The sequence below is a fragment of the Oncorhynchus nerka genome, linkage group LG10 (genome assembly GCF_034236695.1).
Source record: "Oncorhynchus nerka isolate Pitt River linkage group LG10, Oner_Uvic_2.0, whole genome shotgun sequence".
Classification (NCBI taxonomy): Eukaryota; Metazoa; Chordata; class Actinopteri; order Salmoniformes; family Salmonidae; genus Oncorhynchus; species Oncorhynchus nerka.
In genome coordinates this window covers 86,099,254-86,124,276 of record NC_088405.1, presented here as the reverse complement: position 1 = coordinate 86,124,276, position 25,023 = coordinate 86,099,254, and the positions used below count along the sequence as shown (strand labels likewise).

The window sequence follows — 25,023 nt, the reverse complement described above, 5'->3', positions numbered from 1 at the left end:
AGTACTGTGCACATGTTACTGTATACATGTTAGGTAAGAGAAAGGATTTTGTTGGCGGGTGTTAGAGTAGAGCGTGGGGAGGCATAGCCACCCCCTGAAAAATCAGACATAATATAATTTTAAAAATTATCATTTTGTTTTTTTCTTCACAAAAGTAGTGCAGTGGGCCTTTACTAATCCTGTACTAGTGAGCCGATATAGCTGTCTGTAGCGCGGATCAAAAAATCATCGCAGCATCCCCACCCCCAAACATATTCCTATGGGTATAGGGGGAAGGGCAGAATACAGTGGGGCACAGCATTGTGCTGCTGTGTGTTTGCATAAGGAGATATGAAAGTCTGGGTTGATATGATTGGCTGAGGCTAAAGACCATGACAGAGGGAGATGTTGGAGTTTGGAGGCAGTCCTGGGCATCCATTGAAAGAATGGCCAGGCGTAACCTAGCAACATGTTTGTGAACTACAGCAATCTCCTACGCACATCAAGCCAAAGAGAGGAGACAGAAGAACCTCCCCCACACTGGGAGAAATATTAAAGACTAGCCTCTGACTCACTAGCAGCAGTCTCTCTTTGTTAAGGAAGTGGAGAATCCCTCTCATATTTTTTGGGACGCTTTATTGACAGATAAGAAATAGTGAGAGAGAGGTGAAGAGACACAGGGATTGAATCCCACTCTCCAACGGGGAGTCACAAATGTTACCACTAGACCACGGCCCAGAACTTAGCAGCAGTCTCTTACGAAGACTGTAGAACCCATGCTCTGTAATTTCAGTCACTGTTCACACACTGCAATAGCCTCCTTGAATCAAATATCCTCATTATCAGAGGCAGGTTGACATTTAATGATGATTAAAACATCACACTAAGATTTCAGATGAAGATAGTAGTGATGTTTCTTCCACCTGCGCTTACCAGTCGCTAGGCTTTTTACAGCTGGCGCTGCAGTACAGCGCCCTTAACCAACATATGGTTTTGCGACCACAAGCAACACTTCACTGAGTGAAAGCACTTAAAAAACCTAGCGAGGCCTCCCGGGTGGCGTAGTGCTTAAGGGCGCTGTACTGCAGCGCCAGCTGTGCCATCAGAGACTCTGGGTTCGCGCCCAGGCTCTGTCGTAACCGGCCGCGACCAGGAGGTCCGTGGGGTGACGCACAATTGCGTCGCCCCACGGACCGTCGTCCGGGTTAGGGTGGGCTTGGTCGGTAGGGATGTCCTTGTCTCATCGCGCACCAGCGACTCCTGTGGTGGGCCGGGCGCAGTGCGCGCTAACCAAGGTTGCCAGGTGCACAGTGTTTCCTCTGACACATTGGTGTGGCTGGCTTCCGGGTTGGATGCGCGCTGTGTTAAGAAGCAGTGCGGCTTGATTGGGTTGTGTATAATACTGCTCATCCACCATGTCCATGGACCATGGCTGCTTTGTAGAAATAGGCTACAGTTCATATCTTCGTGTGAATATGCAGACGAAATCGCAAGAGAATACTGCTCATCCACCATTCAAAAGAAAAGCAACCTAAACCACTCTCTGGAGTCTTTATGACCTTTCTCATAGCAAGTTAGTCTGGTATGGCTCTTTCTGGTCTGGACTAGAGGTCGGCCGATTATGATTTTTCAATGCCGATACCGATACCGATTATTGGAGGGCCCAAAAAAGCTGATACCGATTAATCGGCCGATTTTTACAAATGTATTTGTAATCATGACAATTACAACAATACTGAAAGAACACTTATTTTAACTTAATATAATACATCAGTAAAAATCAATTTAGCCTCAAATAAATAATGAAACATGTTCAATTTGGTTTAAATAATGCAAAGACAAAGTGTTGGAGAAGGAAGTAAAAGTGCAATATGTGCCATGTAAGAAAGCTAACGTTTAAGTTCCTTGCTCAGAACATGAGAACATATGAAAGCTGGTGGTTCCTTTTAACATGAGTCTTCAATATTCCCAGGTAAGAAGTTTTAGGTTGTAGTTATTATAGGAATTATAGGACTATTTCTCTCTATACGATTTGTATTTCATTAACCTTTGACTACTGGATGTTCTTATAGGCTCTGCCGCTACCTGGGCTCGAACCAGGAACACATCGACAACAGCCACCCTTGAAGCAGCATTACCCATGCAGAGCAAGGGGAACAACCACCCCAAGTCTCAGAGCGAGTGACGTTTGAAACGCTATTAGCACGCACCCCGCTAACTAGCTAGCCATTTCACATCGGTTACACCAGCCTAATCTCTGGAGTTGATAGGCTTGAAGTCATAAACAGCGCAATGCTTGAAGCATTATGAAGAGCTGCTGGCAAAACGCACGAAAGTGCTGTTTGAATGAATGCTTACGAGCTTGCTGGTGCCTATGTAACAGTATAACTTTAGACCGTCCCCTCGCCCATACCCGGGCGCGAACCAGGGACCCTCTGCACACATCAACAACAGTCACCCACGAAGCATCGCTACCCATCGCTCCACAAAAGCCGCAGCCCTTGCAGAGCAAGGGGAACCACTACTTCAAGGTCTCAGAGCAAGTGACGTCACCGATTGAAACGCTATTTAGCGCGCACCACCGCTAACTAGCTAGTCGTTTCACATCCGTTACACCTACCATCGCTCAGTCAGACTGCTCTATCAAATCATAGACTTAATTATAACATAATAACACACAGAAATACGAGCCTTAGGTCATTAATATGTCGAATCCGGAAACTATCATTTTGAAAACAAAACGTTTATTCTTTCAGTGAAATACGGAACTGTTCCATGTTTTATCTAACGGGTGGCATCCCTAAGTCTAAATATTGCTGTTACATTGCACAACCTTCAATGTTATGTCATAATAAAGTAAAATTCTGCCAAATTAGTTCTCAATGAGCCAGGTGGCTCAAACTTTTGCATATACCCTGACTCAATGAACGAAAGAGAAGTGACACAATTTCACCTGGTTAATATTGCCTGCTAACCTTTCTTTTAGCTAAATAGGCAGGTTTAAAAATATGTACTTCTGTGTATTGATTTTAAGAAAGGCATTGATGTTTATGGTTAGGTACACGTTGGAGCAACGACAGTCCTTTTTCGCGAATGCGCACAGCATTGATTATATTCAAAGCAGGACACGCTAGATAAACTAGTAATCTCATCGACCATGTGTAGTTATAACTAGTGATTATGATTGATTGATTGTTTTTTATAAGATAAGTTTAATGGTAGCTAGCAACTTACCTTGGCTTCTTACTGCATTCGCGTAACAGGCAGGCTCCTCGTGAGGCAAGTGGATAGAGCGTTGGACTACAAGATTGTAAGGTTACAAGATTGAATCCCTGAGCTGACAATGTAAAAATCTGTCGTTCTGCCTATGAACAAGGCAGTTAACCCACCGTGAAGAAGTGAAGAAGTAAATTCAGAGCATTTGGTTCGTGGATCGTTTAGAGCGCACACTGGATGCTCTGGCCAAGGAGTAGGGTCGATCCAAGGATTCTGACATCACAACGGCAGTCAAGCACCCAAGATAACTGGCTAAAGTTGGCTAGCTTGCTATCTACTTCCAGATACAAATGAGAGAACATCTCACTCTGACCATTTTACTCACCCTTAGCAGGGATGGTTCGGCTGTTTTCATGTTGTCTAGAGCGTTGGTGATTGTAACTGTGCGGCTGGCAAGGATTTAATTACGTTTTATTTGTCTTTCATTTTTTGCTCGTTTTTTTTGCTGTTGAATATGACACCGGTCATATTCAATGGGTATTGCGTGTTCGTAAATTCATCAGTTATTCTGTGCTCTGGCACACTCAGACAAAAATACTCTGAAATCAGAGTAGATAGACAGAGTGAATTTAAGAACGCACCCAAAGATTCATGGGCACTGTTTCTTCATAGCACTTCTGGATGAGGGCAGGAAAGCAATGGACATGAGTGATGAACAGGTTACTCACAGAGCATAGTGACACTGAACGGACCACTCCTACCTAACAAACTCATGATAGTGGAAAATCACAGAGAACTGGTCTCATTCAATACTGAAATGCAAAACTAATGCAATGACGCTCAACGAAATGGTATTGAAATGAATGCTGACAGACACTACAATGTCCAATTGTACTGTGGCTGGATAAATACATATAGACAGTCTGTCTGTGAAGGGCTGTCTGGCTTCAATGCCATCAGTGACATTCTTATACAAACTCCAGATTTAAAATGTATTTTACAAAATTAAATTTTGTATTTAACCTTTATTTAACTATATTTAACACATCAACATTTGTAACATTGGCATAATACACATTTGGTGTAATTAAATAACATGGTTTTGGTCACATCGACTGAATTGAAAACGATTTATAGGTTTTTAGGTAACAATCAATATCACAACAATGTGTAAAAATGTGTTAGCCTAAGGTAATCCACAATCAAACACTAAAAACGAAGGAAAGAGGATTTAAATCTTAGAGGCCGTGTTTTGTGCTCGTCAAAGGCCTGCTCGACTCTTGGGACTGGTCGTCTTTGAATCTGACAGATTCCTTCAGTGTTGCCGGTCCTGTGGTGTTATGTGTTGTGATGATGGGGATGGTGGTCATGGTGTGTGTGCTTGTGTTCGCCTAAGAATGTGTGTGTGTGTCATGGTGAAGTGGTAATGGGAACAGGGGTGCTGGTGGGAGTAGCATGAGGTTTGATCAGGGCTGTTCCTAAATGCTCTAAATCCCACAATACTCCTCTGGAGCTTGCACAAGTACCCCTTCGTGTCGTCACGCCAATTGAGATGTAAGGGCCAGGCTTTTCAGGCAGTGCCCGGAGGGCCTGCTGCTGTCTGTGATGCACCAGAAGACATGGAACACGGCTCAGGCAGACACTCCCCCCTTCACCCCGTCCCAATACCCTCGTCCTCCTTCTCACCCTTCCTCAAAAAGCCAAATGAACCCATGCAGGGGGTGGGGGGAGTGCTTTCATGGCAGTCTGTGATAAGGAAAGGTCATTAGGATTGGACGGGAGGGTAGAGGGGTTAAATCCACTCAAAGGACCCTCAGATCACAGGAGCACAGGGCAACCAGGCCTTGCTAAAAGATGTTGAGTGTCTGCCGTATCCTCGTCTGGAACCTCTCTAGAGGAATCAACACTTTGTGTTTACTAGAAATAGACACTGACACATCAAGCACCAATTCAATTTGATAAGCGCTGGTTTGAAGAATAGCATGGAATCTAATTTTATAAGAGCTATTAGAGCAGTTAACTCAAGTGCAGTTTTCGTAATTTTTGCGCAAAAATCGTTTTTTATCGTGATTAGTCTGAAATTGTTCAAAATTCATTGAAAACATCCAAAATAAATAATCTATACGGCTAAAAACAACAACGCGGTGTCAAAACAAATTGACATTGAGGTTAAAGATAGTTTGCTTTACCTGATTTTGCTATCCATTAGTGATTTTGCTGTCCATTAGTGATTTTGCTGTCCATTAGTGATTTTGCTGTCCATTAGTGATTTTGCTATCCATTAGTGATTTTGCTATCCATTTTTCTATCCATTACTGATTTTGCTATCCATTACTGATTTTGCTATATATTAGTGATTTTGCTATCCATTACTGATTTGGCTATCCATTACTGATTTTGCTGTCCATTAGTGATTTTGCTATCCATTACTGATTTTGCTATATATTAGTGATTTTGCTATCCATTAGTGATTTTGCTATCCATTAGTGATTTTGCTATCCATTAGTGATGTTGCTATCCATTACTGATTTTGCTGTCCATTAGTGATTTTGCTATCCATTAGTGATGTTGCTATCCATTAGTGATTTTGCTATCCATTAGTGATTTTGCTATCCATTAGTGATGTTGCTATCCATTACTGATTTTGCTATCCATTTTTCTATCCATTAGTGATTTTGCTATCCATTACTGATTTGGCTATCCATTACTGATTTGGCTATCCATTACTGATTTTGCTATCCATTACTGATTTGGCTATCCATTACTGATTTTGCTATCCATTACTGATTTGGCTATCCATTACTGATTTTGCTATCCATTACTGATTTTGCTATACATTACTGATTTTGCTATCTATTACTGATTTAGCTATTTATTACTGAGTTTGCTATCCATTAGTGATTTGGCTATCCATTACTGATTTTGCTATCCATTACTGATTTTGCTATCCATTACTGATTTAGCTATCCATTACTGATTTTGCTATCCATAACTGATTTTGCTATCCATTACTGATTTAGCTATTTATTACTGATTTTGCTAACCATTACTGATTTAGCTATTTATTACTGATTTTTCTATCCATTACTGATTTTGCTATCCTTTACTGATTTTGCTATCCATTACTGATTTTGCTATCCATTACTGATTTTGCCTACCATTACTGATTTTGCTATCCATTACTGATTTGGCTATCCATTACTGATTTTGCCTACCATTACTGATTTTGCTATCCATTACTGATTTTGCTATCCATTACTGATTTTGCTATCCATTACTGATTTTGCTAACCATTATGTCAATATTCTTGTTGCTTTTTGTATAGGTTTTTGTAAATTACAGTTCAATTTGAGCAAATTCTGAATGAATCGTGATTAATCACAGCAATCCTGCAATTAACTCGATAATTTGTTTTGATTGTTTGACAGGCAAATTGTATACAGTACTGCACAAAAGTCTACTTTGTTTAGGCCTACTTGGCAGATAGATGATAAAGTGACAAATCAAATCAAATCAAATCAAACATCAAACAACACAGACATCAATTCCTATTATGTCATTGTGGCAATGATAGTGCTATTAGAGTGTCTTGTGTAACATAATTTGTTATTAGAGTGTTTTGTGTAACATAATTTGTTATTAGAGTGTTTTGTGTAACATAATTTGTTATTAGAGTGTTTTGTGTAACATAATTTGTTATTAGAGTGTTTTGTGTAACATAATTTGTTATTAGTGTTTTGTGTAACATAATTTGTTATTAGAGTGTTTTGTGTAACATAATTTGTTATTAGAGTATTTTGTGTAACATAATTTGTTATTAGAGTGTTTTGTGTAACATAATTTGTTATTAGAGTATTTTGTGTATCATCATTTGTTATTAGAGTGTTTTGTGTAACATCATTTGTTATTAGAGTGTTTTGTGTAACATCATTTGTTATTAGAATGTTTTGTGTAACATAATTTGTTATTAGAGTATTTTGTGTAACATCATTTGTTATTAGAGTCTTTTGTGTAACATCATTTGTTATTAGAGTGTTTTGTGTAACATCATTTGTTATTAGAGTCTTTTGTTTAGCTGTGCTGTTTTGTTTGGATGACATCCAGGCTCTTAGGTAACAATACTGGGCTATGTATCAACAGGCAACATTGTGTAATCTACAGAAGGTCAGAGATCACAGAAACCTTCAACAAACCAACTCAAACATAACAGCAAACCATCCCTCATATGAAACTGCCCATCCTGTGTAAAAAATAACCCTTATGTCAAAACACAGAGTTAAAAAAAAAAACTTTTAGTACACACACTGAGCAGGTACAGTATATCTTTCAGCCTGTCCACTGCTCCAAATGTACCCCCTTCCTCCTGTCCCTCTCTCCTTGCCTCCCAGTCCTCCTACCTCCCTCCCTGCCTCCCAGTACTCTTACTTCCCTCCCGCCCTCTCAGTCCTTCTCCCTCTCTCCTTGTCTCCCAGCCCTCCTACCTCCTTCCTCCCTCCCTGCCTGCCTTACAAACACAGTGTGGAGGATAGCCTTAATAAGTCATCTGGAAGGAGGAGTTATGGCATCAGTTATCCTGTTCTCACCAACACAACAATGAGCTGTACAGTACCGCTGTTAAATACGCCACAGTGGCAGCGCTCTTCACTATGGATGAATTGAGGATGAGATATGATAATAAGGCCTAAACCTCAACTTGCCCTAGGTATCAAATACAATTGTACAAGATTTCCTTTATGGTATTGGAAAATGACTGGCATGCTGAAGAGTAGATTATATACTGTATATAGTTGTTAATCCATAAATATTCCCCATGGACTGGTCCATGCTGTGACCAAGACCTGGCACATGTTGGGATGATGGTGGGTACTACTACAGCCCATGCACTAGCAGACTACAACTGGACACAGCTGTCTCTCCTGTTACACTACACTATACATGAGCACTAATGCGGTATTAACCCAGAAACTGCCCATGTTAGAGGGATGCTGCGGTAGACTGCAATCGGCCAGAACCAGGGGCGGGGTTACATTAAGCTGTAGGCTACATATAAATCTGATTATTGACCCGTTCCACATTTGGTGCTGGGACATAATCCAAAGGCGTTTTTTTCATATACATGGGGTTTGTTCCAATTATTTATCCTTCCTCCCAAAGTGTGCACTTGTTCACATTTCATCTCTGACTTCAAAGGAATGACTGGTAAAATAAATATGGTGGAAACTCCCAGTTGCCCATGCCTCCACCAAACCGACTTCAAAGGAATGACTGGTAAAATAAATATGGTGGAAACTCCCAGTTGCCCATGCCTCCACCAAACCGACTTCAAAGGAATGACTGGTAAAATAAATATGGTGGAAACTCCCACCTGCCCATGCCTCCACCAAACCAACGTTTTTAGATTTGTGGAAAGAAGTGAATGAGTGCACACTTCAAGAGAAATTAGATATTATTGGGACACACAGTATAACTCTTATACATTGAGTGTACAAAACATTAGGAACACCTTCCTAATATTGAGTTGCACCCTCTTTTGCCCTCAGAACAGCCTCAATTCACCAGAGAATGGACTCTACAAGGTGTTGAAAGCATTCCACAGGGATGATGGCCAATGGTGACTCCAATGCTTCCCACAGTAGGTAATGCTTCCCCAAGGCTAATGGACACTGAGAACATGGAGAAGGCAGTGAGGTTCCCGAGACCAGAGTGGCCCGTTTCCCAGCCGCTCTGATGCATGGATTCCTATGCTGTTGAAGTAGAGGGGTCATACAAAGCACACTGGCATCATGGCCCACTTCATAGTCTCCACGGAGACATCAAACTTGTGTTGCTACCGGATTCTCCAGACGCTGCTTAGCCGCTGCCCGCCAATCATAAATAAAGATGTTCTGTGATGTTCTGATTTCCATCTCTAGTGGAAATTGTTGCCAGTGAGTTACATTGTGTTGGGTACTAATGTCATGTTTGTTTATGGTAGATTTCTAAGGACCTGATTCCAGTGCTGGCTATGCCAGAGGACCTGATTCCAGTGCTGGCTATGCCAGAGGACCTGATTTCAGTGCTGGCTCTGCCAGAGGACCTGGGGTTTAATCACTCTGCATGGCTGTTTGGTGCCACTTCATTTGTGGCAGTAATTAGTAAATGCTACTGCTAGCCTCAGGACTACCGTTTAGCACATTGCTACAAATGTCTTTCTGTCTATTCGCAAGGCTTTGGCACCAATTTCATCTTCCGCTCAAAACAAATAAAATTACTTTATTGCCATTCTGGCATAAACAACGACAAGTAATAAAAAAAAGATACATGCTACATAGTCCATACATCATATTAATGTAACCAAGCTGTTCACATACAATTCATATCATACAACATATTCAATTCCAGCTTGTTTTGCAAGTCTCACTGTATTTGCCAATGCATAACTTTTTCAGATTGCATGCTGCTGGAATGTAATACACTGCTGGCTATGCCAGAGGACCTGATTTCAGTGCTGGCTATGCCAGAGGACCTGGGGTTTAATCACTCTGCATGGCAGTGAACGTTATCCTTCCTGACTGTACATACATCTTTCTATTTACCTTTTATTTTGTGTTATTGACTACGTTTGTTTATGTGTAACTCTGTGTTGTTGTTTTTGTCGCACTGCTATGCTTCATCTTGGCCGGGTTGCAGTTGTAAATGAGAACTTGTTCTCAACTGGCCTACCTGGTTAAATAAAGGTGAAATTTAAAAAATTAAATTAAATTAAAAAATAAAGAGCAAAACCCAAGCCATTAGGTCGAAGGAATTGTGTCTATGCACAATCCCCATCATGGTGTGTGGATGTTTTTCAACGGCAGGGACTGGGAGACTAGTCAAGATCAAGGGAAAGATGAACAGTGCAAAGTACAGAGCGATCCTTGATGAAAACCTGCTCCAGAGCGCTCAGGACCTCAGACTGGGGCAAAGTTTCATCTCCAACAGGAGAACGACCCTAAGCACACAGCCAAGACAATGCAGGCTTGAGGAAAAGCCTCTGAATGTCCTTGAGTGGCCCAGCCAAAGCCCGGACCTGAACCCAATCGAACATCTCTGGAGAGACCTGAAAGTAGCTGTGTCGCAACGCTCCCCATTCAACCTGACAGAGCTTGAGAGGATCTGCAGAGAAGAATGGGAGAAACTCCCCAAACACAGGTGTGCCAAGCTTGTAGCATCATACCCAAGAAGACTTGAGGCTGTAATCGCTGCCAAAGGTGCTTCAACAAAGTACTGAGTAAAGGGTCTGAATACTTACAGTACCAGTCAAAAGTTTGGACAGACCTACCCATTCCAGGGTTTTTCTTTATTTTTGCTATTTTCTACATTGTAGAATAATAGTGTAGACATCAAAACTATGAAATAACACATAAGGGATCATGTAGTAACCAAAAAAGTGTTAAACAAATCAAAATATATATTTTAGATTTTAGATTCTTAAAAGTATCCACCCTTTGCCTTGATGACAGCTTTGCACACTCTTGGCATTCTCTCAACCAGCTTCATGAGGTAGTCACCTGGAATGCATTTCAATTAACAGGTGTGCCTTGTTAAAAGTTAATTTGACAAATTACCAAAGTATTTGACAGTCAGAAAACCAAAGCTTTTAGTTGTTTTAACTTCCCAAAGTTTGTAACCTGGATGCCTTAATATTTTAAATTCTGTCAACTTCCTATACAGTTGAAACAACTACATTGACAATTACACATTTCAGAACTGAGTAAGTCCTTGAAATGATATAATATAGATTTCATTATGCTCCCCTCTCTCTCTTGCTCATGTTTTAGCTTTTACACCAGTTTCAAAACAGTCAGTGAACTCAGCAACCAACCAACAGACCACTTTAACTACAACTAAATTCTCGCTAACGGTTACAGAAACACTTGACTTTTTACATTTGGTTGTTCATCTATCTTCATTGACTGCACTAACTGAAGTCACTCTGGAGAAAATTGTATGCTAAATTACCAAGATGTAAATGTAAAAAATGTATGGTTGTAACACATGATATTATTCCAATGAGTTTCACCCCCAAAATAAATTGAAATCATCTGAATTTGACATTTTCAGTTGCTTTAGTTTGTTTGACTTCTTGGTTGTGAATTTCTTGAGTTGAGTAACCATGTAGATCTCAGCTGATTCAACTTGATTTCATAAGTTAAGACAATTTGATATGTTGTAGTTATCTAAAGCGATTTTTTTGTCAACACAACTGATATGTTGCTTCAGTTGATCTGACTTTATTGTTGTGAATTTCTAAGTTGAGAAAACACATCGTTTTTTGCTAAATCAATTTGATTTAATATGTGTTGACATTTTGAGTGAGTTGAAGTCAATTCAACTTAAAACATTTAGTTAACTCAACAATTTAGTTCACATGGGCAAGTAAAATGATTCATTTGGACCGAATCTCAATAAATGTTTTAAAGTGCAGGCAATGGCATCTAGCATTTAATACCAGCACCCCTCTGGTTGAAAGCTCACTTCCCAATAACCCAATTGATGGTTTGTAATAATACATCTAGGCCTCCATGCATGCCCTCTGGTAGGCCTACCTTGTCATATTGGTGTGTTGTGTGTAAATAGCTGACACAGTTATTATAAACGTCTTCAATCAGATTAGAGAAATAAGCAAGACAAATGTTTGGTTTCAGTTTTGCTGTTAGATGGTGTTTTTTCATGGTAACTAATTGTTCTTATGGCTATTACACACTATGTTAACACTATGTTGAATATGGGCCTGCCTATGTGCTGGCCTATGAATATCAAACACAACAATAAGCATACCAGATGGCCCGGGACAGGTAAATGATGGCGACAACAGCACTAACAGTTAGCACTATGCTATTGCTAGCGAAAAATAGCAATTCACAGCTGGTTTTTCAACAACCGATGAGGATTTATCTAACATATGTCCATTGGCAGATATCAGTTACAGTAGCTAACAGAAAGACAGGTGTTGCCAACGCATCGTCTAAATTCATCTTTTAAAATGGCCCTGACCATAACATGCCAACCAACAGCAATTTCCTCGTAATATTTGAAGGGCTGTATCTGTATGCGTCCTAATGCACAGGCCAAGATTGTTACTTCCCGACCATACAGTTCCTTTCGACCGTCACAAACCTCAGTGCTTCCGACAGATACGTTTAAATACTTAACAATTATCCAATACATTCATTGTGAAAAGCACAAGATGACATATGCCTAATAATACATTGAGGCAATGCAATGTCCTGACATACGCTTGACGATAACGACAGTAATAACACAAACATGACGCTTGCTCTTCCTGAGGATTCCTATCAACCTACTGTAAAAACATATCTCTCTCCTATCGCTCTCTCTTATTTATAGCTGGTCCAACATTTAAAATAACAACTTAACATTTTAATAGAAACCAAGCGTTCTTACCGTGTAATTAATCTCCACAGTGTATTAAGGCCTAAGGTTTTTATACCCGTCTCCATGGCCCTTGGTTTTTCCTCCGCTGCTGATCAGCATCAGCAGCCTTACAATGAATTGAGAGCGATGATGCTACGAGACCCCGCCCTCCTTCCCGTGCAGCGAGAACGAGCTCACGGACTTCAGCACCCGGGAACTGCAGTGTCTGTAACTCCACCATTTCTAAACCCCCGTTCTGTGGGTTATTTGCCATACCCGAAGAGGAAGCTTGTACACAAGATATACACGGACCTAGTCTCAGTTTCTTTCTTCTTTACCTCCTCTCCATCCCCCATTCGCGGAAACGGTGTCAACCGCTCATAGACAAAAGGATGACAAGCAGCCAGAAGCCCTTTCTTCGCAGTGAAGTCAGCCATCACTGTCGCTTTTAGATAGGGCGTTAGGCAAATAAACAATATAGGCCATTTATTGAGGATGAAGACTGCCTTCCGTTCACTACATAGATAGCCTAATAGGCCTGCTTGGCCATACAATATAAATATCCCACCTACCTGTAAAATATAATGTGCTAAAAGTGGCTCAAAGTTACTTTAAGAAAAATGTATCAACATAAATCAGTCAGTGTCAGAGTTACATGTAGATGCCCAACTGGCTACACACTGGTTGAGTCCAAGTTGTTTCCACATCATTGTTGAACCAAGATGGAACAGACAATGAATTGAAGTCTTTGCCCAGTGGGTGGTATGCTGCTATTCTGCTACAAACCTAACATTCTGGGAACATGTGAGAGTTTCCCCCTACAATGATGAACTAAATATGACATTGATTTAGTAATGATTCACAAGAAGTCATGATGGGTTATGTAGCCTAGTCAAGACACAGATGTAGCCTACTGTACTGTATGCTCCTCAACATCCCACTGGGCACAGACATCAATTCCACGTTGGTTCAGTTTATTTAATTCAAAATTCAACAGGCAGTCGCACATTTGAGCTATCTTTTTTTGCAGGTGCATGGTAACAGTTGAATAAAATTAGAGAAAAAAGGAACCAGCACACTGGTCTTGATAGTATCACTGCTTTTCAAGCTCTGATGAAGGCTGTGATGCCGATACGTAAAGCTTATTAAAGAGCAGTGATACTATTAAGAGCAGTGTGCTGGTTCCTTCTTTTTTGTCATTTTATTCAGTTATTTGATTAAAATGATGTGTAAACAACATTGAAAAATGTAAATATGTCCAAATGTAAACATAGTAAAGCACTGTCAATACCATCAATCAGTATCTGTAATAATGAGGATATGGGTTGATTCATCAGTGACTGTAACACTACAGAGGGAGAGTTCAACAGACCTGCAATGACAACGGACTGCCACCCCATGGCAGCTTTCTGAACAGCTGATAGTCCACTCCAATTAGGCTGCAGGAAATCTGAAATCTCACATATTACCAGTGCTTGACTTGGGATGAAAGAGGCACAGGAGTCTTTTTTCAAGACAGTCCATTAGACTATGTTCACAGCAAATCCCAAATGACATTATGCTATAGAGACTTCTTATTATTCACTGTTAATGGTTCATACACATTTTGACAGATGGAATTTCATGACTTTTCCATGACTTTTAAACATATTTCCATTACCAATAATTGGTGGTGTCTCTGTAGCCTACATGAAAATGCCCAGATAAATGTGGTGTTGATGCGAGAAGGCTGCTGGTCTACTATCTCCTGCCATTGTGCCCTTGATCAAGGCACTTAACCCCCTACAAAGTAAAATAACTGCACTGTTAGGCTACTGCATAAAACACGTGGTCAATGCTCCATCTGGAGAGCTACTGGGAGTGCAGACTTTTGATCCAACCCTGAAACGCCTATCAAGGTCCTGCTGAGCAGCTAATGTTTAGGCTATAATGTTGTGTGCATGCGCGGGAACCCAATTACAAATATTGGGTTCTATGTGCATGTATATGGCCTACTATAATTTATATTCCCTGCGTTATAGACAGGATGCCCCTCCCCCATCTTTACGTTTTTATTTCCTTTGCCATTTTTCTTTTGTTGGGAGGGGGGTTTACAGGTACAATTTTCATGACAATTTACACACTTAGTTTATACTCTTCCCTTTTTATTTTTTTGTCCTGCATCAAATAAGTGTCTTCATTTGCTTTAATTAATTCTTAATTATAATTATTTTCAATTTACATTGTGGATGTTGCTGCAAGGGCCTTTGCCTCCTATGATAAGTGAATAAACAAACACAAGATTCAATGTACAAATGCATATATTATATCAAGAAGAGACAAAAAAAAGAGCAAATGGAACACATAAATGTGATGATGTGAAACAATGTTACTAATCAAACAACTGAACCCACCATGCAAGTGATCCATAAACAGATTCCCACCCTGGTGCAAAAGTTTGTCCTCATTTGTGGGTTTCTTGGGGTTTGGAGTGGATTCTGGGACTGCAGCTTCATACAGTGCCTTCACAGCCCTTGACTTTTTCCACATTTAGTTGTGTTTTAAAATAGAAAAAAATCCTGAATTTAAAATAGATTAAATAGAGAATTTGTTTCACTGGCCTCCACACAATATCCCATAATGTCAAAATGGAATTATGTTTTTCCAAATTTTTACCAATTAATAAAAAATGAAATATCTTCAGTCAATATGTATTCAGCCCCTTTGTTATGGCAAGCCTGAATATGTTCAGGTGTAAAAATGTGCTTAACAAGTCATATTAAGTTGCCTTGACTCACTCTGTGTGCACTAATAGTGTTAGATAACATATTTGTTTAATGACTACCTCATCTCTGTACGCCACACATACAATTATCTGTAAGGTCCCTCAGTCGAGCAGTGAATTTCAAACACAGATTCAACCACAAACACCAGGGAGGTTTTCCAATGCCTCACAAAGAAGGGCATCTATTGGTAGATGGGTAGAAAAAAAGCAGATATTGAATATCTCTTTGCGCATGGTGAAGATATTAATAACACTTTGGATAGTGTATCAATTCACCCAGTCACTGCAAAGATTGTCAGTGACTTCTGCCGATGTCGATGCCTCTCCTTGTTCGGGCGGTGCTCGGCGGTCGACGTCACCGGTCTTCTTGCCATCATTGATCCATTTTCAATTGGTTTTGTCTTGTCTTCCTACACACCTGGTTCCAATCCCATTCATTACCTGTTGTGTATTTAACCCTCTGTTTCCCCTCATGTCTTTGTCAGAGATTGTTTGTTATTATTTTTGTGTTTGTATTGGTGCGCGTGAGGTCCTCGTACCCACTTTGTTTTGTGTATTTTTTCATGGTTTTGGAGTTATGTTTTTACATCATTAAACTACTCCATTTTACCAAGATAAATTCTCCTGCGCCTGACATCCTTGCCACCTATACACACACGCCTATGACAAAGATACAGGTGTCCTTCCTAACTCAGTTGCTGGAGAGGAAGGAAACAACTCAGGGATTTCACCATGACACCAATGGTGACTTTAAAACAACTACAGAGTTGTGGACAAACTATTTACAGACGGACAGCTCTTCCAAGACAGCTCCAAAACACTGCACTAAATTCTACGGGGACGTCAGGTTACAGAAATAGATTATGGGGACGGTAAAAATATCGGTAAAAATATCTGAACATTAATCATTTGAAATGCCCACACGCACACACAATTACACTGGGGCTCTTCCATGCCGTCCCTAGGAGGGGTGCATCACTTGAGTGGGTTGAGTCCATGACGTGATCTTCCTGTCCGGGTTGGCGCCCCCCCCCCCCCCTTGATCTTTGTGGGCTAAACTCGGCCTTGTCTCAGGATGGTCAGGATGTCTCAGGATGGTGGTTGAAGATATCACTCTAGTGGTGTGGGGGCTTTGCTTTGGCAAAGTGGGTGAGGTTATATCCTGCCTGTTTGGTCCTGTCCGGGGGTATCGTCCGACAGGGCCACAGAGTCTCCCGACCCCTCCTGTCTCAGCCTCCAGTATTTATGCTGCAGTAGTTTATGTGTCGGGGGGGCTAGGGTCAGTCTGTTATATCTGGAGTATTTCTCCTGTCTTATCCGGTGTCCTATGTGAATGTAAGTATGCTCTCTCTATTTCTCTCTCTCTTTCTCTCTTTCTTTCTCTCGGAGGACCTGAGGCCTAGGACCATGCCTCAGGACTACCTGGCATGATGACTCCTTGCTGGTCCCAGTCCACCTGGCCGTGCTGCTGCTCCATTTTCAACTGTTCTGCCTGTGACTATGGAACCCTGACCCGTTCACCGGACGTGCTACCTGTCCCAGACCTGCTGTTTTCAACTCTCTAGAGACAGCAGGAGCGGTAGAGATACTCTGAATGATCGGCTATGAAAAGCCAACTGACATTTACTCCTGGGGTGCTGACCTGTTGCACCCTCGACAACCACTGTGATTATTATTTGACCCTGCTGGTCATTTATGAACATTTGAACATCTTGACCATGTTCTGTTATCTCCACCCGGTACAGCCAGAAGAGGACTGGCCACCCCTCATAGCCTGATTCCTCTCTAGGTTTCTTCCTAGGTTCTGGCCTTTCTAGGGAGTTTTTCCTAGCCACCATGCTTCTACACCTGCATTGCTTGCTGTTTGGGGTTTTAGGCTGGGTTTCTGTACAGCACTTTGTGACATCAGCTGATGTAAGAATGGCTTTATAAATACATTTGATTGATTGATTGATTGATTGGTATCAGCAACATACACTACATGACCAAAAGTTAATGTCAAAGTCAATATAGCTAATAGAAGGAACACCTTAATAAACCTGCTACAATCAGTACAGTGTAAGGGCAGCAAGCAGCTTAGCAGTTACACTGGCGGGCCCCGGTGGCAATAAATTAATAAAACCAAAAGCTTACCAGTGTAGCGTTCATTTCCCTTCACTTGAACTAAGGGGCCTAGCTTGAACCATGAAAAACAGCCCCAGACTATTATTCCTCCTCCACCAAACTTTACAGTTGGCACTATGCATTAGGGCAGGTAGCGTTCTCCTGGCATTGGCCAAACCCAGATTCGTCCGTCGTACTGCCAGATGGTGAAGTGTGATTCATCACTCGCGTTTCCACTGCTCCAGAGTCCAATGACGACGAGCTTTACACCACACCACACAATGCTTGGCATGGTGCATGGTGTTCTTAGGCTTGTGGGTGGCTGCTCGGTCATGGAAACCCATTTCATGAAGCTCCCGACGAACAGTTATTGTACTAACATTGCTTCCAGAGGAAGTTTGGAACTCTGTACTGAGTGTTCAATGACGTTCTCTGTAGACTCTCTGCTAATAGCCTGTGAGCAGTGGCTTTAGGGTTTGTCCTTACTTGACCAATGGGGCCTATTCCTCCCTCCCCCAGCAAACAGGAAGAACCCCGCGGGACCTTAACCCAACTCTACCAGATGCAGACCAGACATGGAGACAACTGTCTAATGTTTTGTACTTGTCTCATTGGATAGAAACATGGTACCAAAACCAGTACATGTATTGTCTCTACATTCTCACTAACAGGGATGTAAAGACATTTGTGCATAACATTTGAGAGAAATAAGCTTTTTGTGCGCATAGACAATTTCTGGGATCTTTTAATTCAGCTCATGAAACATGGGACCAACACATTACATGTTGTGTTTATATTTTTGTTCAAATGATTACTAAGTAAACTACATCAGGCCTACATTTTTTTAAATACTTGTTTTATTAAATTCTCCACACATTACTCTGGTGTGAGTAGCCATAGCAACTGCTCCATTTCAAATCAAATCAAATCAAAGTGTATCTGTCACCTGCACCGAATACAACATGTGTAGACCTTACAGTGGTGTCATGCTTACTTACAGGCTCTAACCAATAGTGCAAAAAAGGTATTAGGTGAACAATAGGTAGGTAAAGAAATAAAACAACAGTAAAAAGACAGGCTATATACAGTAGCGAGGCTATAAAAGTAGCGAGGCTACATACAGACACCGGTTAGTCAAGCTGATTGAGGTAGTATGTACATGTAGATATGGTTAAAGTGACTATGCATATATGATGAACAGAGAGTAGCAGTAGTGTAAAAGAGAGGTTGTCAGGTGGTGGGTGGCGGGACGCAATGCAGACAGCCCGGTTAGCCAATGTGCGGGAGCACTGGTTGGTCGGCACAATTGAGGTAGTATGTACATGAATGTATAGTTAAAGTGACTATGCATATATGATAAACAGAGAGTAGCAGAAGTGTAAAAAGAGGGGTTGGGGGAGGGGGAGCACACAATGCAAATAGTCCGGATAGCCATTTGATGACCTGTTCAGGAGTCTTATGGCTTGGGGGTAAAAACTGTTGAGAAGCCCTTTTGTCCTAGACTTGGCACTCCGGTACCGCTTGCCATGCGGTAGCAGAGAGAACAGTCTGTGGCTGGGGTCTTTGACAGTTTTTAGGGCCTTCCTCAGACACCGCCTGCTGTAGAGGTCCAGGATGGCAGTCAGCTTAGCCCCAGTGATGTACTGGGACGTACGCACTACCCTCTGTAGTGCCTTGCGGTCGGAGGCTAAGGAATTGCCGTACCAGGCAGTGATGCAACCAGCTGCTCTCGATGTTGCAGCTGTAGAACCTTTTGAGGATCTCAGGACCTATGCCAAATCTTTTTAGTTTCCTGAGGGGGAATAGGCTTTGTCGTGCCCTCTTCACGACTGTATTGGTGTGCTTGGACCATTCTAGTTTGTTGTTGATGTGGACACCAAGGAACTTGAAGCTCTCAACCTGCTCCACTACAGCCCCTGTAGTCCACAATCATCTCCTTAGTCTTGGTTACGTTGAGGGATAAGTTGTTATTCTGGCACTACCCGGCCAGGTCTCTGACCTCCTCCCTATAGGCTGTCTCGTCGTTGTCGGTGTTGTGTCGTCTGCAAACATAATGATGGTGTTGGAGTCGTGCCTGTCCATGCAGTTGTGGGTGAACAGGGAGTACAGGAGGGGACTGAGCACGCACCCCTGGGGAGCTCCAGTGTTGAGGATCAGTGTGGCAGATGTGTTGCTATCTATCCTCACCACCTGGGGGCAGCCCGTCAGGAAGTCCAGGATTCAGTTGCAGAGGGAGGTGTTTAGTCCCAGGATCCTTAGCTTAGTGATGAGCTTTGAGGTTACTATGGTGTTGAGCGCTGAGCTGTAGTCAATGAAGAGCATTCTCACATAAGTGTTCCTTTTGTCCAGGTGGGAAAGGGCAGTGTGGAGTGCAATGGAGATTGCATCATCTGTGGATCTGTTTGGGTGGTATGCAAATTGGAGTGAGTCTAGGGTTTCTGGGATAATGGTGTTGATGTGAGCCATTACCAACCTTTCAAAGCACTTCATGGCTACGGACGTGAGTGCTACGGGTCTGTAGTCATTTAGGCAGGTTTCCTTTGTGTTCTTGGGCACAGGGACTATGGTGGTCTGCTTGAAACATGTTGGTATTACAGACTCAATCATGTTCAACTCATGTTGTAAATGTCAATGAAGACACCTGCCAGTTGGTCAGCACATGCCCGGAGTACACGTCCTGGTAATCCGTCTGGCCCCGCAGCCTTGTGTATGTTGACCTGTTTAAAGGTCTTACTCACGTCGGCTATGGAGAGCGTGATCACACAGTCGTCCGGAACAGCTGATGCTCTCATGCATGCCTCAGTGTTGCTTGCCTCAAAGCGAGCATCGAAGTGATTTAGCTCATCTGGTAGGCTCGTGTCACTGGGCAGCTCGCGGCTGTGCTTCCCTTTGTAGTCTGTAATAGTTTCCAAGCCCTGCCACATAAGATGAGTGTCGGAGCCGGTGTAGTATGATTCAGTCTTAGCCCTGTATTGACACTTTGCCTGTTTGATGTTTCGTCGCAGGACATAGCAGGATTTCTTTTAAGCTTCCGGGTTAGAGTCCCGCACCTTGAAAGCGGCAGTTATACTCTTTATCTCAGTGCGAATCTTGCCTGTAATCCATGGCTTCTGGTTGGGGTATGTACATACAGTCACTGTGGGGACGACGTCCTTGATGCACTTATTGATAAAGCCAGTGATTGATGTGGTATACTCCTCAATGCCATCAGAAGAATCCCGGAACATGTTCCAGTCTGTGATAGCAAAACAGTCCTGTAGTTTAGTATCTGCTTCATCTGACCACTTTTTTATAGACCGAGTCACTGGTGCTTCCTGCTTTAATTTTTGCTTCTAAGCATGAATCAGGAGGATAGAGTTGTGGTCGGAATTACCAAATGGAGGTTAAGGGAGAGCTTTGTACGCAACTCTGTGTGTGGAGTACAGGCGATCTAGAATTATTTTGGTAGAACTGATTTAAGTTTCCCTGCATTAAAGTCCCCGGCCACTAGGAGCGCCGCCTCTGGGTGAGTGGTTTCCAGTTTGCTTATTTCCTTGTGCCGCATTTGGCTGCTCCATTTGGCTGCTCCTCAGCGCCAAGAGACAGTTGCCTATACAGTGTACACACGGCTGATAAGATTTTGGCAATGAAGGCAGTCCTATTTACCCAGAGTCTGAATAACTCATGACATAGACATATATAATTGTGCATATCTCTGCTTGCATCTTAGGTAAGTGACTGGTTACAACTGGAGTAAGACACGCCGAGACTGAGCCGGAGGAGGGGGGAAATTACAAAAAAAAAAATATGACTATATTAAGCCTACAATTTTTTTATTAAATGCTACACACATGACATATTTCTCGTCCTTTCTGGTCCTGCATCTTTTGCATATTTTGACCTATAGAAAAGAGTACAACAATGATATAGCAAATTAAGATGCGTGATGCAAGCCTTTTGTTTTGATGACAAAACAAAGTAGCCTTCAGACCTGTGGAAGTCTTGTCTTTCAGGGTCCAGCTCCAACTGACAGGTTGAATACCATGTGCCTTTGTTTTTGTTGTTGTTGAAGGGGTAAGGGGGTGGGCTCTAGATGATTCTATCAACCAATCAGACCTTTTTTTCCCCAAATCAAATCAAATTTTATTTGTCACATACACATGGTTAGCAGATGTTAATGCGAGTGTAGCGAAATGCTTGTGCTTCTAGTTCCGACAATGCAGTGATAACCAACAAGTAATCTAACTAACAATTCCAAAACTACTGTCTTGTACACAGTGTAAGGGGATAAGGAATATGTACATAAGGATATATGAATGAGTGATGGTACAGAGCAGCATACAGTAGATGGTATCGAGTACAGTATATACATATGAGATGAGTATGTAGACAAAGTAAACAAAGTGGCATAGTTAAAGTGGCTAGTGACAGAAGAATGCAGTCGATGATCTAGAGTACAGTATATACATATGCATATGAGATGAATAATGTAGGTTAAGTAACATTATATAAGGTAGCATTGTTTAAAGTGGCTAGTGATATATTTACATCATTTCCCATCAATTCCCATTATTAAAGTGGCTGGAGTTGGGTCAGTGTCAATGACAGTGTGTTGGCAGCAGCCACTCAATGTTAGTGGTGGCTGTTTAACAGTCTGATGGCCTTGAGATAGAAGCTGTTTTTCAGTCTCTCGGTCCCAGCTTTGATGCACCTGTACTGACCTCGCCTTCTGGATGATAGCGGGGTGAACAGGCAGTGGTTCGGGTGGTTGATGTCCTTGATGATCTTTATGGCCTTCCTGTAACATCGGGTGGTGTAGGTGTCCTGGAGGGCAGGTAGTTTGCCCCCGGTGATGCGTTGTGCAGACCTCACTACCCTCTGGAGAGCCTTACGGTTGAGGGCGGAGCAGTTGCCGTACCAGGCGGTGATACAGCCCGCCAGGATGCTCTCGATTGTGCATCTGTAGAAGTTTGTGAGTGCTTTTGGTGACAAGCCGAATTTCTTCAGCCTCCTGAGGTTGAAGAGGCGCTGCTGCGCCTTCTTCACGACGCTGTCAGTGTGAGTGGACCAATTCAGGTTGTCTGTGATGTGTATGCCGAGGAACTTAAAACTTGCTACCCTCTCCACTACTGATCCATCGATGTGGATAGGGGGGTGTTCCCTCTGCTGTTTCCTGAAGTCCACAATCATCTCCTTAGTTTTGTTGACGTTGAGTGTGAGGTTATTTTCCTGACACCACACTCCGAGGGCCCTCACCTCCTCCCTGTAGGCCGTCTCGTCGTTGTTGGTAATCAAGCCTACCACTGTTGTGTCGTCCGCAAACTTGATGATTGAGTTGGAGGCGTGCGTGGCCACGCAGTCGTGGGTGAACAGGGAGTACAGGAGAGGGCTCAGAACGCACCCTTGTGGGGCCCCCGTGTTGAGGATCAGCGGGAGGAGATGTTGTTGCCTACCCTCACCACCTGGGGGCGGCCCGTCAGGAAGTCCAGTACCCAGTTGCACAGGGGCGGGGTCGAGACCCAGGGTCTCGAGCTTGATGACGAGCTTGGAGGGTACTATGGTATTGAATGCCGAGCTGTAGTCGATGAACAGCATTCTCACATAGGTATTCCTCTTGTCCAGGTGGGTTAGGGCAGTGTGCAGTGTGGTTGAGATTGCATCGTCTGTGGACCTATTTGGGCGGTAAGCAAATTGGAGTGGGTCTAGGGTGTCAGGTAGGGTGGAGGTGATATGGTCCTTGACTAGTCTCTCAAAGCACTTCATGATGACGGAAGTGAGTGCTACGGGGCGGTAGTCGTTTAGCTCAGTTACCTTAGCTTTCTTGGGAACAGGAACAATGGTGGCCCTCTTGAAGCATGTGGGAACAGCAGACTGGTATAGGGATTGATTGAATATGTCCGTAAACACACCGGCCAGCTGGTCTGCGCATGCTCTGAGGCGCGGCTGGGGATGCCGTCTGGGCCTGCAGCCTTGCGAGGGTTAACACGTTTAAATGTCTTACTCACCTCGGCTGCAGTGAAGGAGAGACCGCATGTTTTCGTTGCAGGCCATGTCAGTGGCACTGTATTGTCCTCAAAGCGGGCAAAAAAGTTATTTAGTCTGCCTGGGAGCAAGACATCCTGGTCCGTGACTGGGCTGGGTTTCTTCTTGTAGTCCGTGATTGACTGTAGACCCTGCCACATGCCTCTTGTGTCTGAGCCATTGAATTGAGATTCCACTTTGTCTCTGTACTGACGCTTAGCTTGTTTAATAGCCTTGCGGAGGGAATAGCTGCATTGTTTATATTCGGACATGTTACCAGACACCTTGCCCTGATTAAAAGCAGTGGTTCGCGCTTTCAGTTTCACGCGAATGCTGCCATCAATCCACGGTTTCTGGTTTGGGAATGTTTTTATCGTTGCTATGGGAACGACATCTTCGACGCACGTTCTAATGAACTCGCACACCGAATCAGCGTATTCGTCAATATTTCCATCTGACGCAATACGAAACATGTCCCAGTCCACGTGATGGAAGCAGTCTTGGAGTGTGGAGTCAGCTTGGTCTGACCAGCGTTGGACAGACCTCAGCGTGGGAGCCTCTTGTTTTAGTTTCTGCCTGTAGGCAGGGATCAGCAAAATGGAGTCGTGGTCAGCTTTTCCGAAAGGGGGCGGGGCAGGGCCTTATATGCGTCGCGGAAGTTAGAGTAACAATGATCCAAGGTTTTACCACCCCTGGTTGCGCAATCGATATGCTGGTAAAATTTAGGGAGTCTTGTTTTCAGATTAGCTTTGTTAAAATCCCCAGCTACAATGAATGCAGCCTCTGGATAAATGGTTTCCAGTTTGCAAAGAGTTAAATAAAGTTCGTTCAGAGCCATCGATGTGTCTGCTTGGGGGGAGATATATACGGCTGTGATTATAATCGAGGAGAATTCTCTTGGAAGATAATGCGGTCTACATTTGATTGTGAGGAATTCTAAATCAGGTGAACAGAAGGATTTGAGTTCCTGTATGTTTCCTTCATCACACCATGTCTCGTTAGTCATGAGGCATACGCCCCCGCCACTCTTCTTACCAGAAAGATGTTTGTTTCTGTCGGCGCGATGCGTGGAGAAACCCGTTGGCTGCACCGCAACGGATAGCGTCTTCCCAGTAAGCCATGTTTCTGTGAAGCAGAGAACGTTGCAGTCTCTGATGTCCCTCTGGAATGCTACCCTTGCTCGGATTTCGTCAACCTTGTTGTCAAGAGACTGGACATTGGCAAGAAGAATGCTGGGGAGTGGTGCGCGATGTGCCCTTTTTCGGAGTCTGACCAGAACACCGCCTCGTTTCCCTCTTTTTCGGAGTCGTTTCCTTGGGTCGCTGCATGCGATCCATTCCGTTGTCCTGTTTGTAAGGCAGAACACCGGATCCGCGTCGCGGAAAACATATTCTTGGTCGTACTGATGGTGAGTTGGCGCTGATCTTATATTCAGTAGTTCTTCTCGACTGTATGTAATGAAACCTAAGATGACCTGGGGTACTAATGTAAGAAATAACACGTAAAAAAACAAAAAACTGCATAGTTTCCTAGGAACGCGAAGCGAGGCGGCCATCTCAGTCGGC

At 42.8% G+C, this 25,023-nt stretch overlaps 1 protein-coding gene across 5 annotated transcripts in view; it reads right to left on the bottom strand.

The window, feature by feature from the left end:
* The window catches only part of jakmip2 (janus kinase and microtubule interacting protein 2), a 45,572-nt gene extending 32,863 nt beyond the window's left edge, over window positions 1–12,709 (bottom strand). For all 5 annotated transcript variants that reach the window (XM_029671752.2, XM_029671753.2, XM_029671754.2 and 2 more), the window contains exon 1: window positions 12,622–12,709. The gene's annotated coding sequence lies outside the window, so the exon portion shown is untranslated. The remainder of the gene's footprint in view (window positions 1–12,621) is intronic.
* Window positions 12,710–25,023: the final 12,314 nt, after the last annotated feature.